At 40.2% G+C, this 14,945-nt stretch overlaps 2 protein-coding genes across 5 annotated transcripts in view; one reads left to right on the plus strand and one right to left on the minus strand.

The window, feature by feature from the left end:
* Nucleotides 1-14,945, minus strand: part of LOC142349540 (endoplasmic reticulum resident protein 44-like) — a 558,035-nt gene that overhangs the window by 81,186 nt on the left and 461,904 nt on the right. The gene's annotated exons all lie outside the window — the stretch shown is intronic.
* The window catches only part of LOC142349685 (uncharacterized), a 46,328-nt gene that overhangs the window by 6,799 nt on the left and 24,584 nt on the right, over nucleotides 1-14,945 (plus strand). The window lies entirely within an intron of this gene.

A 14,945-nucleotide genomic window follows, 5' to 3' on the forward strand; every position in this document is an offset into this window, starting at 1 on the left:
ATAAGGTGGGGGGGGGGGGGGGGGACAGAATAGATCAAAAATGTTCTGAAAAATTTCTGATTAGATTTGTGCGGGCGAAAAAACTTCAATATATGTATACCCGGGTCGAGGTTTTTGGGTAAATTTTTGTAAGAAATGCGGTGAATGCGGTGAATCTTTGTAAGAAAGGCGGTGATTGCGCTGAATGCGGTGAAAATAAATATTTCACCGCATTTCACCGCATTTCTACAAAAATTCACCGCGAAACTCACCGCATTAGAGAAATTTCAAAGATATAAGTTAGAATGACTACTGAGAACGCGGTGAAAATAAACAATTCACCGGTATTCACCGCATTCACCGCAAAAAGATGTAAGAATTACGCGGTGAAAATTATTTTTTTTCACCGCATTTCACCGCACTTCTTACAAAAATTCACCGCGAAACTCACCGCATTAGAGAAATTTCAAAGATATAAGTTAGAATGACTACTGAGAACGCGGTGAAAATAAACAATTCACCGGTATTCACCGCATTCACCGCAAAAAGATGTAAGAATTACGCGGTGAAAATTATTTTTTTCACCGCATTTCACCGCATTTCTTACAAAAATTCACCGCCAAACCTCGACCCGGGTATGTATGCATGAACCTAAAATTTGATGGCAGGAGTTTCAAGAAAATAAATAATTTAACAGGACCTAAACAAGACGAGCCGAGATTGGTAAAATTTCAATTAACATCATGAAACCCCACCTTCTGTCACTAAATCAAGATGGCATGTCTCGGCTAAATCAACTAAACTTTGTGACCCATGTCACTCCACGTCCCCTTTTAAATTACTTTTTCAGAGCAAGTTTTCCCAGTTCTTGCCAATTAGAGAAAATGAAATATTTATTTCTCAACATAAGGGTAATAACTTTGCGCTGAATTAGATATTCTTCTAGAGATAGAATAACCAAACATAAAATATTATATATTCTGCTATTTTTAGAAATGATGCAAAGTGATCTCAACAGATCAACTTGTCAATTTCTAATGTTTGGTTATATTCGTAAAAATCAAACGCATGAACTGAAAAAAATAAGAGTATAAGCGCACGGTTGTTGTCACGCCACAATTTAATATTTCGGAGGCGCAGCCGAGGTGATGAGGAAAAACTGGAGATGGCAATGACCAAAATTGTGATCTCAAAAAACAACTGTTTTTAATACACTTGCTGTTTACGATGGGAGCTGTGTATCCACTGCAGTACTGTGCGGGTCAAATATTGACGATACGAGCCACCGAATCTTTCTCTGAGTTATGGGTGTTTCAACATTTTTCCTCGTCCCTCTGCAAACTTGAAGACTATCATCAGTAACCGTCCATTGTAGTCTAAGCATTGGAAAACTCTCCGATTTTTGGTTCAATCTCAACTTGTTTTGTGTTGCTGATTGATTTCAAGTCTACTGGGATGGGATTGCTTCGGAAACCTCGTCATTTTACTTATCTATTTTTTCAGTTCAAATCCATGCTGCCAAAGATGATGTCGCAACTGACCGAAGATTACAATTTCTTCTTCAGGGGTTCCTATTGATTTGATAAAATCGTTCATGTAGAATTCGTTTTGTATTGCTTTTGCTCCAATTGGAAAAATCTCATCATTGTCAATTCCCACTTGTTTGAGAGCATAGTTTGCGCAAAATGGGGAATATTTAGCTCCAATTACGTGACGGGGATAATTGTATACTTGAATATATATTCGTTGGTTCTTTGGCGCCACAGAAACCTCAAGCAACGTCTGTCCTGCTCGGGAACTTGTACTTGTAAAAACAACCATTCAATATCTGCGGTCAGGGCTACTAATAGTCCTTCACGAAATGTGAAAATTGTACCAATCAACCCATGCGGTAAATCCAGTCCGGCTAATATCTTGTCGTTTAGGCAATCGTCTTTCTACTTCGATGCAGAAATGCAAATACCTTATAATTTGCCAGGCTTGTTCTGGCACTGGATGGTGTGGCAGACTCAATTTTTTCCCGAAAGTGCCTTTCACATTGGATGTGTTTAGATCTTTATGAATCCTTTCTCTACGTCTGTATTTATTGACTGCTGATACAAACCTTTCAGGTTCGGGTCCCTTTGGAATCTTTGTTGCAATGTTTAAAACTGCATGTAGATTGATTGGCCACTTGACATATCGTTTTCTTGGGAAGCCTCAGAAAACGCTTGAAGTTCAGTTTGTCCATCGCTCAATTAAAATTGTAACTTCTACCGATGCTTTTTTCAGCTACCTTTAAAATGTTTTTTTTCAATTTCAGGAATCCTTCTGAAGCACAAGACTCTACTCTTTTCCCAATGTTGACCCTTGACCCTTCTTAGTCCAGATGCCTTTTAGAAGTCGTCTCACGTGAACACTGAACGACGCAAACAATCCGATCGGGTCAAATACTGGAGAAACGAGCGACAGAAATTTCCTCTGAGTTATGGCAGTTCTTTTGTTTTTCTGCGCACTTGAAAAATATCACGAGTAACAGTCTATTGAATCCAAACCACCAAGGAGTCTTCTGTTTTGAGCTCCCCTCAACTTGCTTCGTGTAGACGGTTTATTTCAAGCCTTTCAGAACTGCGTCTGTAACTTCATCTTTGTTGCTTATCCACCCAGTTCAAATTTTTGCAGCGAGAGATGAGGTTGCAACCAACTGAACGAAGATTTCGGTTGTTTGGGGGAATTCTACCAATTGGGTGGAAACGTCCATGTATATTTTGTTTTGTTTTGCTTCTGCAGTAATTGGCTATTCTTCTTTATCATATAGTCACCAATTGCCTAACAACATAACTTGCCCAAGTTACGGACCTTTTAGCTGCAAAAAGGTGACGCCGATATTGCAATATCTGGATAAATTCGTTACTTCTTGGATGCCAGAGAAGCCTCGAGCAGTTTCTTTGTTGTTTGGGAATTTGCCTTAAAGGAACATCGAATTGATGTTAGCAGTCAGGGCTATTGGTCCTTCTTAAAATCTGAATATTGCTCCAGTCAGCCAGTCCTGTTAGAAGCTGGTCGTTTAGACAATCTTCATCATACTTGGATGCAGTATTTCATACTTGTCTAGCGATGCCAGGTTTGTTTTGGTTTAGTAGTGGATGGGGTGAGAAATATCAGTCTTTCTCAAGGGTGCCTTTCATTCCAGATTCTTCATACACATTTGTTCAGAAAGTGTAGCTCTGGTTCACACCACACCCTTAACACTTGCCACCGCTCGCTCTTGAAATAAGTGGTGCTCTTTAACATGTTTTTTCCTGCAGTTCTTTTTTGAATGACTGACGATGTTAAAATTTGAATCAAGAGATACTATGTTCAACATGTTTTGGATATTTTCAGCCACTTTCTCATAATTGGTGAAGGTGAATTGACAAACTTTCTGTCTTCTTTTACCCGTCATGGGTCCACTGTCTACTTCTTTTATTTGTCTTAGAACGCAAAAAAATCTCTTTGTGTTGTTATTTTGTAGTCCAATGGGCATTGCAGCCCAGAACCATCTGTACCAAGGCTGATGCCAACTTGCATTAAGTTGAAGCAATTTTTTGGAAGAAAAACCAGATGATTGAACTTTTGCTTGTAGTTGTTCTTTTTCTCATTGAGAATGACGGGTGTGCAAACTTTCTAATTTAAAACAGTTTTGAGTGTATTTTTTTCTCAGAAGAAATTTTTTTGGTCTTCAGATCTTTAGTTCTGTGTATGACAGCTATTTTAAGCTTAACATCGGTGCCTTGAGCTCGTTACTGTTTGTTTGATGAATGAAACCAGTGATGCATTGTCAAGGAAAACATATCTGTTCAACCTATTGCCACCGCCTTGAAGAAAACTCCTAATTTTGTTGCGCTGATTGCTGGTTGCTGCACTTACGTTGACTGCATGATTGCCTTCGCGTAAAGGAGTTGACTGTGCCTCTTGATAAATTCCGCGTACAAACCATTCCGCTTCATCACTACTGCTCACCAATCATTCTCTCTTTTGTTCCTGAATGACGAAAAACTCTAAATTTTGTGAATACTTTAGGCCGGCGAACAGTGATCATTTTGCATTTACTGTGTTTTTTTCACATTTGAACTCTCACTAATTTTCGATGTCTACTGGAACCTTTTGTCTCCATTAGTCTGCTTCTTTTGTTTTTGTCTTTTTGCTGCCCTTTGCAATCTGAAAACCCTTCATGAATAAATGCACTTCTTGATAGCCTTTTTTCAAATAATCAGATCAGTCCAGTCTTCATCTTTATCACCAACATAGAAACACCACTTCTATTGGAGACCTTGAGGTAATTTGTCATTGCAGATCACAAATTTGTCGATACACTTTGAGCACGTTCAAAATGTTAGACAGGATGACCGATGAATTGATAGCAACTGATCAGTTGCTAGGTTTTACTTGAGTTGCTTTGGAGAGACTTTGCAGCTGTACATTAATGATCACTTGAGGCCCTCCAATTTACATTTCCCGATTGTTCCAGGAATCACCGTAGAGCTCTTCTGTATATCCCGTTTCTGAAACTGCTGACTTTGCCTTACCTGTTGGTAGAGTTTCCAGATGTCTCTTTTTTTCTGAGTTTGCTTCGGTCGTTGTCACACTGTAGCAATGAGCATACTAGACCACTCGGGACATTTGAGGGGTTTCAACCAAAATTGTTCAACTTCAGCTTCGATAGTTTGCTGCCTCCTGAATAACCACTTTCGTATCGTAAACCATCTCTGGAGAAAACTATCAGGTCCCCAAAGCTCGATGCCTCATCTCAAGCATTTCGATAACTTGAAAAGTGACTCTGTCTATTCAAGTCAGATTTTGTTACGAAGCGACATTCTTTTGTTTTGCGTTAGAATTCTACTGTCCCCAATTCTTGGAACTTTTTGGAGGGTCAAGTTTAAAGGTGATTTTTCAGTCCATTGGTTGACCGGACCTAATCATTTTTTTATGCTGTTCTTTTCAGTTTGGGCTGCAGCTTACGCTTCTGTTCCAATAGTTGATGCTTTGTTCCAAGTTCCTTCATTTCCATCTATAGCTTTAATTTCCTCCATTCAAACAGTTCTGAGCAATTGGGTGGACCATTGGATAGTTGTAATTGCTTTCGCTTTTGTTTACCGCTTGAATAATGTTGCTTAGCTCTGCTTTCATTCTGTTTGCGTGCCTTTGCTTATTTATGTAAGCCAACGAAGGTCCAATTCGCTTTGCACTCCCTCGTTTTTAGTTGTTCTTTTAAAAATGAGCTGGCAGGGTTTCTGTTTTTTGGCGTTGCAGATGCGTGGCGATTTCTTCCTCAAAAAAGTGAGCAGTCTGTTAGAAAAATAAATCCTCAGATTCTTAGGTTCTAAGATTATTTTGTAACCAAGCCTTCGTTTAATGTTAGCTTCTGCCTTTAAATACTGATATTTTTTGACATTTCTTCAACATGAGGCACCAATACTTCGATTTGAAATTTTAACAATCAGTCTCCTTCATCTTAATCTTCAATTAATAAATACATATCAAGACCTTGCATTAATTCATCTAAAAATTTCAGAGAGTGAAAATAAAAAATTTAAGAGTGGCAAAAATGATCATGTGCTCAAAGAAAAATATCTCCACGTTTTCCTTGGTTGCGATCACGTCTCGCAATAACACTGTAGGTTACTGAATCTGGTATTGAGTCATCTGTCCACGTTTCATGGAGGCAAAACACGACTCGTGTGAGAACAGTTGAATAAAAATGAGACATCGTTCTAAACTAAGATTGCACGTTGAGAATTAACCACTTCAGGACACTTTTGACAAGCCGTGTCAGATAACCGGGTCGTCAACCCTTTTTTCAATTACTCGCCCTTTTCTTATTACAACACTTTTGTCAAAGCATTCATTTTCAAGTGAGCATTTCTCAACCTAAGCTGTTATTGAGCTTCACGTTCCAACTTTTTGCAAGATCAAGATTAGCGAATACTGGTGAAAAGTCGACAAATTCTTTCAATTTGGCTGAATTTCGAAGAAATACTTTCTGTTTTAATTGGCATTTGAATTTGACAAGGCGAAGCTGTTAACATTTGATTTCAATTACTTTGCCGATTCTCTTCGTTTCAGTTTTATTGCTCTGAATGCAACACCAGTAGATCGCGCAATTTGAATAACAACTTCTTGATCATTGATTGAGCTGATGGGAGTCGTTCTCTTAATTATCAAACTTGATTATTGCTTCCTTGATCTTGCTGTGCTTGTGGATTTTCCTAGCAGTGCATGACTTCGCCTTGTTTTCTTTTGTTAAATTGTCCAATAGCAAACTTGAGTTTTTTCTTGGCTGTTTATGCTGCCTACAGAAACCAGAGATGAAAGTCCTACTGCAGTAGAAACTTTTCGGTAGAATTAGAATGGGACATACTTCAGTGTAAAAAATGTCAATCAATCACTGTAAGCAGTGATACCTAATTGGCAAATATCTCAAAGTAATTTTAATAATGAAGGATTGCTGGGCGAATACGTGATAAACTGAACGCGGCAAACCAACGGTATTTTCTGCTGTAATCTAAAATCACCTGTAACGGGGCTACCCAATCAAAAGCTTTTGATTGGGAGCCCCACTTACAGGAGATTTTAGATTACAGCAAAAACTACCTTTGGATTGACGCGTTTAGTTTATCACGTCTTCGCCCAACAACCCTTCATTATTAAAATTATCTTTAGATTGCTGCCAATTAGGAATCACTGCTTACAGTGGTTGAGTGTCATTTTTTTATACTGAAGTATGTCCCATACTATCCAAAGTTATTCTAACGAAACATTTCGACTGCAGCAGGACTTTAATCTGTGGTTTCTGCTCCAGTAGGCAGCATAAAGAGCCAGGAAAATACTCAAGTTTGCTATTAGACAATTTAACAAAGGAAAACAAGGCGCGGTCATGCACTGCTAGGAAAATCCGCAAGAGCAGCAAAATCATAGAAGCAATAATCAAGTTTGATAATTAAGCGAACGACTCCCATCAGCTCAATCAATAATCAAGAAGTTGTTATTGAAATTGCCCAATCTATTGGTGTTGCATTCAGAGCAATAAAACTGAAACGAAGAGAATCGGCAAAGTAAGTGAAATCAAATGTTAACAGCTTCTGCTTGTCAAATTCAAGTGCCAATTAAAACAAAAAGTATTTCTTCGAAATTCAGCCAAATTGAAAGAATTTGTCAAGTTTTTACCAGTATTCGTTGATCTTGATCTTGCATAAAATCGGAACGTGAAGCTCAATAACAGCTTAGCTTGAGATACGCTCACTTGAAAATAAATACTTTGACAAAAGTGTTGTAATAAGAAAAGGGCGAGTAATTGAGAAACGGGTTGACGACCCTGTTATCTGACACAGCTTTTCAACAGAGTCCTAAAGTGGTTAATTCTCAACGTGCAAACCAATCTTAGTTTAGAACGATGTCTCATTTTTATTCAACTGATCTCACACGAGTCCCAGTCGTGTTTTGCCACCATGAAGAGTGGACAAATGATTCAATACTAGATTCAGTACCCTACAGTATTATTGCTAGACGTTATCGTAACCTAGGAAAACGAGGAGGTATTTTTCTTGGAGCACATGATTATTTTGCCACTCTTCAGAATTTTGAGTTTGAAAATTGGTGATTTTTTTGTTAGTGGCATGTTAAGTAACCCTTTTCTCTATCTTGACCTTGTCTTCGTGCACTACCTCTTAAGGAATCAAAGTATTCTACAACAGCATCAGCCGCAGAAAACTCTATTGCAGATCTGTAAAACAAAATTATGCAAACTGTTGCATTGTCTCAATAGTTAAAACGGCTGGTTATGGGTGAGATTATTCTGCCTAATGGAAATTTGGAAAAATACCCCAAAGAAACTCTGTTGATCAGTCTTCAATTGACTTGATGACACAGGAGTTGCATGTAGAACAGATTATTAGATCACCTAAGCACAAGAGCGGTAATGTACTAGATCTTGTTTTCATGTCTCAACCTGATGTTTTTAACTATGAACTGCTGCCTGCATCTTATTCAGTTCATTATCCTCTCATTATTAGCTACGATTATTCTCCCTGCTACATTGCCCAATTTTCCTCCGAAATCACAGGTAGCGGCTTCAGCCAAAATTTTTTGCAAAGCGATATCAATTTAAATGACTCTGAGGCAGCGTCTGGTCTGCAAATTACTCTGCCGAAATTATATTCTGCCGAAACAGTTTCGAAAACTACAAACTAAAATCGTTGTTACCCCAATTATCCTTTGTGTTGGAAAAACTTAATTTTGAATTTCCTTACTCGCAAATACGATACAAATATAACTGCCGTCAACATGGATTCTGTAGAGGGCATTCAACAGTAACTCAATCGATAAAATACCTGAGGGAGCTATTTTACAATTTTGATGACAACATTGAGCAATTCCAAATCTACCTGGACTCTGCTAAGGCTTTCGACAGTTTTGACCATGCTATATTGCTTTACAAGTTGTCTTTTTATGGCTCTGATATCATTTTTTAAACTTTTTTCCTATTGAATTGATAGATTGCAACGAACAATTATCAATGGGATTTTATCACATGAAATCATTTTTGCTAGTGCATTTCTTCAAGGCAGTGTCTTAGGACCGTTGCTTTTTCTCGTATATTCTGACTATATGCTGTTCTTACGGGAATGTTCAAGTTGTTTCTGCTTTGTCGATGACACAAATTGGGCATGTGCCGGAGAAGACATGGTCGAAGACGGGCTGACGAAAATGGCCTGGCCTTCAACGTTGACAAATGTGTGCATCTTCAAGTAATGGTTTAATAATGGTTTCATTATTCTACAATAATGTTTTCATTATTGGGTCCAACTTGTTACGAAGAGTTCGTAAAACAATTAACTTGGGCATAGAAATCTGCATTAACTTGAAGTTGAGTATTATTGTAGTACAAAGCTAGCGAAAGCGGAAAGAACATCTTCGACACAATGAGCCTTATAGCCTGCCGAACAGCGTCAAGTATAAATTATATTCTGCCTGTGTTTTGTCAAATCTATTCTATGGTTCTCCAGTGTGATTTGCTGATATTAGCAAGCAAAAATTATCAGAAATTTTTTTTGGAAGGGTTTATGCTGGTGCTGTGGAGGAAACGACCACAACACAATTTTTCGCACATCAAATATAACTCCGATATGCCAGCAACTGATTGAACATGATCTCCGCTTCATTATTTCCATTTTATTGGAAAATACGACCAATAAATTCAAGATTTTTTCAAGACAATATCAACAAACTCTCCTGATCATATTGCAGCGAACCCATCTCACGATCATAATTTTAAGCGGCTACAAATGTATGTGAATGAATTCAGCGACACTGGTACCTTCGACAACCTGAGACAAACAGACAACTACAAATTTTGAATGAAATTTTTTTCCACACTGCGTGACTCAAAATTTAATCTGGCCCTGATCTTTAGTTGTTTCATTAAATGTCGCTGCGCGTTTTGCGGTTCTGAATTTTAAAATAATTTTTTCTTTTCATGTTAATAGCCATGGATTAATTTTCTCTGTTTGTACAAAACACATAGATCTTCTATTGTGTAGTATTAGAATTCTTAATTTCGTCAACTGAAGCCCTTTACTACTACTGCTACTACTACTACTACCACTACTACTTCTACTACTACTACTACTACTACTACTACTACTACTACTACTACTACTACTACTACTATTACTACTACTACTACTACTACTACTACTACCACTACTACTACTACTACTACTACTACTACTACTACTACTACTACTACTACTACTACTACTACTACTACTACTACTACTACTACTACTAATACTACTACTACTACTACTACTACTACTACTACTACTACTACTACTACTACTACTACTACTACTGGTACTACTACTACTACTACTACTACTACTACTACTACTACTACTACTACTACTACTACTGCTACTACTACTACTGATACTACTACTACTACTACTACTACTACTACTACTACTACTACTACTACTACTACTACTACTACTACTACTACTACTACTACTACTACTACTACTGTTTCAACACTTTAATTCCAAATATGAAATAAAGGCACGGTTGGCAACAAATACAAACAAAACAAGAAGAGTTATTTGTTTGGTTATTCTGTGAAGTGCTGTACGACGAAATTGTTGAAGGCATTCTTTGACCCGGTTGCTGCTTTCTCCTGCAATCTGGTGAACGATACTTTGTTTCGTACAGAGTCTCCTTCGATTTGACTCATCCACGTTTTCCGTTGCCCCCCAGGAGCGCGTCTAGCATGGACGTATTGATCGGGCGGGTCCCAATCGAAGGCACTGCGGGCTAATCTTCCTGGTTCCATTCTCTGGATGTGTCCGTGCCATTTTATCGGTTTGAGCATGATCATCGTGGATAGTTGGGGCATTCGTGATCTTGACATAATTTCTTCGTTCGTTGCTTTCTCCAGATATGACACACGTAGAATTCTCCGAAGACAACCACAGTGGAAACTCTCAAGTTTTCTCTCCATTAATTTCGAAAGAGTCCAAGTCTCTGAGCTGTACAGCACGGCTGATAAAACGAGTGCTTTGTACAAATTGCACTTGAGGTGCACGCTGAGCTGCTTGCTCTTCCAGAGATTTTGGAAGTTAGCAAACCGTTGTCTACCTTCTGCAAGTTTGCAATTGACTTCCTGGAGGTCTCCATGCTTGAGGCTGACATATGATCCGAGATACTTGAACGCTTCTATGTTTTCAAACTCGTTTCCGATAACATCTTGTACTTTGCAGGAAAACACGCGTGTGGCAGCTGCTTTAGGTTTGCCACAGTATCTCGATTGGTGAACTTTTCGGCCATTGACTGTTTTGAACTTCCTTTCACACTTGTCACAGGTGAGGCTCGCCTCTAGTTGCTCGAACTTTGACTTGTCGACGACATTCTTTGACGAACCGGCGTTGCAGAATCTTGTTTGGTGCACTTTGCGTCCGGTAACTGTACTGAATTGCCGCTGACAGTTCTGACATCTTAAAGACTCTTGATCAGCCACCGCTGACCCACTCTCATTTTCTAGCGACTCTAAATCCGCTACTGCAGATTGTTGTTGTGAAGCTACCAACGCTGGCTTAGCCTCCGCTAAGCTTTTCAATCTGAGCTTCCGGCCATCTTGTGTTTCGAACCAGCCCGCTTTCTTTTTCGTTCCCAGCAGCACCTCCGTGCCGATGGTTAGTCGTGACTGGCTAGATGTCTCTGCCAGGAGTCCTAGTTTGCCTTTATGTGTTCCAGTGAGTATCTCCACGTTCTGTTGGATACTAGGCACTGCAACAACATTTGGGTTGTCGCATTTTACGCCCATATTCTTTGTTTTGGCCACATTAATCTTCAGACCAGCGGCTTCCGCTAGGGCCTCGATTCGATGTAGGTTTTCTTGCACCTCACTGTCTGAGACCCCCACGAGAGCAACATCATCAGCAAAATCTAAGTCAGCCACCAATCTCCCAATGTCTAATCCTCCATGCACCGAGTTAGCCAAAATGTAGTTGATGACAAGGCCGAATAGGATTGGGGACCACACATCACCCTGCCTAACGCCCGTTCTGACATCAAATAAGCGTCCTTTCTCACCTTCGGCTTTGACTCGACATTTGAATCCATCATAGCTGTTTCTTATGATGTTTATCACTTTTTGCGGAAGACCATAGTGTTTCATTATCTGGTACATCTGCTCACGATCGACAGAATCGAATGCCGCTCGAAAGTCTATGAAACAAAAGCTAATATCCAATTGAAACGCCATTGATTTCTCTATTATTTGACGCAGGGCAAAGAGTTGATCGGCGCATCCTCTGCTTTTTCTGAAGCCGCACTGCTCTTCCCTTAAGACGCGATCCACTGAATCTTTGCATCGATTGAGAGTAACGGAAGCGAACACTTTGCCTGGTACTGACAATAGAGAGATCCCTCGGTGGTTCGAACACTCTGACCTCTTTCCTTTACTCTTGTATAATGGGACAATTTCTGCTACCTTCCAGTCATCGGGCAGAACTTCCGTCGACCAACATTTATCTATGATGTCCCAGAGCCACTCGACAATACCCTTGTGTGCTTTCAACATCTCACAGGAAATGTTATCGGGTCCACTTGCCTTGCCATTCTTCAACCTGCGGACAGCTTCAAGCACTTCTTCAAATCGAATTGGGCTCAGGTCAATCGGCAAGCTTTCAGCTGCTTCTTCGGGATCCAATCTCGTACTGCAACTGAATGTTGAGGGATTCAGGAGTTGACTAAAATGTTCCGTCCAGCGTTCAAGTCGTTCCTCTTTCGTCCGTAAGTTGACGCCAGTGCTTGAAACTAATTTGGTCAACTGGGGCCTCCAGTTTCGGCAAATCTGCTGTGATGCCCCAAAAACCTCCTTTAAGTTGCCTCTGTCCGCGAAGCTCTGCACTTCTTGGCCTTTGCGTTCAAGCCATGCCCGTTTGTCTGCACGTAGAGCTTTTCTGACTTCCTTACAGCAGTTTGTGAACTCTAACAACGCCACCGCGCTGCTGTGTTTCTTCAACTGTAGATCAGCTCGTTTCCGGATAAGTTCCAGAGAATCTGGAGAAATCCAAGGTTTGTTCACTCGCTTGTCCGGAAGGAGGCATTTCACTGCTGCTTGGTTCAGGGCTTTTCGAAAATTGTCCCAAGACTGCTCTGTACTCTCGAAATCGCCGCTCTTATCAAGATGTAACTTGACCTCCTGCGTGAATAAGTCACGCGTTGTTTCATCTTGCAGCTTTGCAGAACTGATTCTGGGCGTGAAACATGGCTTTTTAGACAAAAGTTTCATAGATACTTCCGCAATGACCAGTTCATGATCGGTAATTGTGGTTTTCCCTCTTCTGGTCCTCACATTCATCAGACATCCTCTGTATCTCTCTGCAAACAGAATGTGATCCAGCATCTTTTTTCGACAACTCGGATCGGGAGGGTTGTAGGTGTACCGATGCACTTGTCGATGCTGGAACCATGTACCACCTACGAGCAATTTGTGTGAAGTGCAAAATGATAACAACTTTTCCGAGTTTTCATTTTCTTCACCCATTCCAAACGGGCCTCTGCAGCTCATGGTGTCATTCAACTGGTGTCCAGACTCTGCATTGAGGTCACCGATGACACAAATACGCTCCCTATGTTTGAAGCTGGAAACTAGGTCTGAAAGTTGACTCCAAAACAAATCCTTCTCTTGGAGACTAGCTTCATTCGTAGGTGCGTAGCAGACAACAACAGCTAGATTGGCTCTCCTCCGAGCCGCGAACTTGACGTAGCAAATACGTTCACTTAGAGCCACTTGTTCTACGATGCTGTTTATCAATGACTTCTTTACAGCAACGCCCACTCCTCCTTGTCTCGACTTTACACCAGACAACCACGAGTACTACTACTACTACTACTACTACTACTACTACTACTACTACTACTACTACTACTACTACTACTACTACTACTACTACTACTACTACTACTACTACTAATACTACTACTGCTACTACCACTACAACTACAACTACTACTACTACTACTACTACTACTACTACTACTACTACTACTACTACTACTACTACTACTACTACTACTACTGTTTGAACACTTAAATTCCATAAAGAAATAAAGGAACAATGACAATAAGTACGAACAAGTTAATAAATTGCATATAAGTTTGAGCTTATTTGGGTTTATTTAATCCAGGAAATGCTGTTCAACAAAACTGTTGAAGCGGGATTTAGACTCTCTTTTCGCTTTCTGTCGTAAGGTGATATAGCTCATGTTGTTCATTGAGCAATCTTCATCAAGTTAATCCATCCATGTCTTGCTTTGACACCCTGCAGCTCATTAAGCATAACAATATTTTTCTGTCGGCTCTCAGGTGAAAGTTTGGAGCGCTAGACAATCGTCATTCATCCTCAGGATATGGCCAAACCATTTCAACCGTTTAATTATGTTCATTGCAAAAAGTGTCGACATACGTGATCTAGCCAGTACTTCTTCATTTGTCACCCTCTCCAGATATGAAAAACATGGTATCCTTTGCAGACAACTGATGTGAAAGCTCTCAAGTTTCCGTTGCATTGATTTATTCATGGTCCACGTTTCAGAGCTGTATAAGACCACTGATAACACGAGAGCTCTGTATAACTTGCATTTGAGGGGAATACTAAGTTGTTTGCTCTTCCAAAGCTTCTGAAAGATCGCAAATCGCTGTCTGCCTTCCGCCAGCTTGACACTGATTTCCTTTAGGTCACCATGTTGCAAGCTCACGAAAGAACCGAGATACTTGAAAGCTTCTACATTTTCGCACTCCACTCCATCTCGATCGTGGACATTGCAGGAGAAAATGCGAGATCTTCCAGACTCTTCTCTGCCGCAGTATCGTGACTCGTGAATTCGTCGGCCTTTCACAGTTGCGAATTTCCTAGTGCACTTCTGACAAGTGAGGCTTTTCTCTAGACCAACAAACTTTGACGCGCTGTCTTCGACCCTCTTCGAATTCTTAGACTTGCAGAATCTGTCTTCATGCACTTTGCAGCCTCTTGCAGTTTCAAAGCGACGTTTACGACCAGGTTCCGCATTGAAGTCTCCGACGAGGCAGACTCTCTCCCTTTGTTTGAAACTGGATACCAAGCTGCTCAACTGATTCCGAAAATTGTCTTTCGCTAAGTCGTCAGCTTCATTTGTGGGCGCATACCACACAATCACAACAAGCTTAGCTCGTCTCTGAGCTGCAAACTTCACATAAGCCACTCGCTCACTAACAGCAACTTGCTCAATTATGCTACCGGAAAGTCTTTTCGTCAATGCAATACCAACTCCTCCTTGTCTCGCTTTTGCGTTTGATAGCCAGGAGTCAGTGAGGAAGAGCTTGTGGTTGCCAATATCTATTTCCTGCTCCTCCAGTCTGGTTTCCTGCACTCTCAGAACGTCCAAATTGTACTTCTTTAGGTCCA

This window comes from Convolutriloba macropyga, chromosome 11, assembly GCF_964194025.1.
Source record: "Convolutriloba macropyga chromosome 11, txConMacr16.3, whole genome shotgun sequence".
NCBI classification, from domain to species: domain Eukaryota; kingdom Metazoa; phylum Xenacoelomorpha; order Acoela; family Convolutidae; genus Convolutriloba; species Convolutriloba macropyga.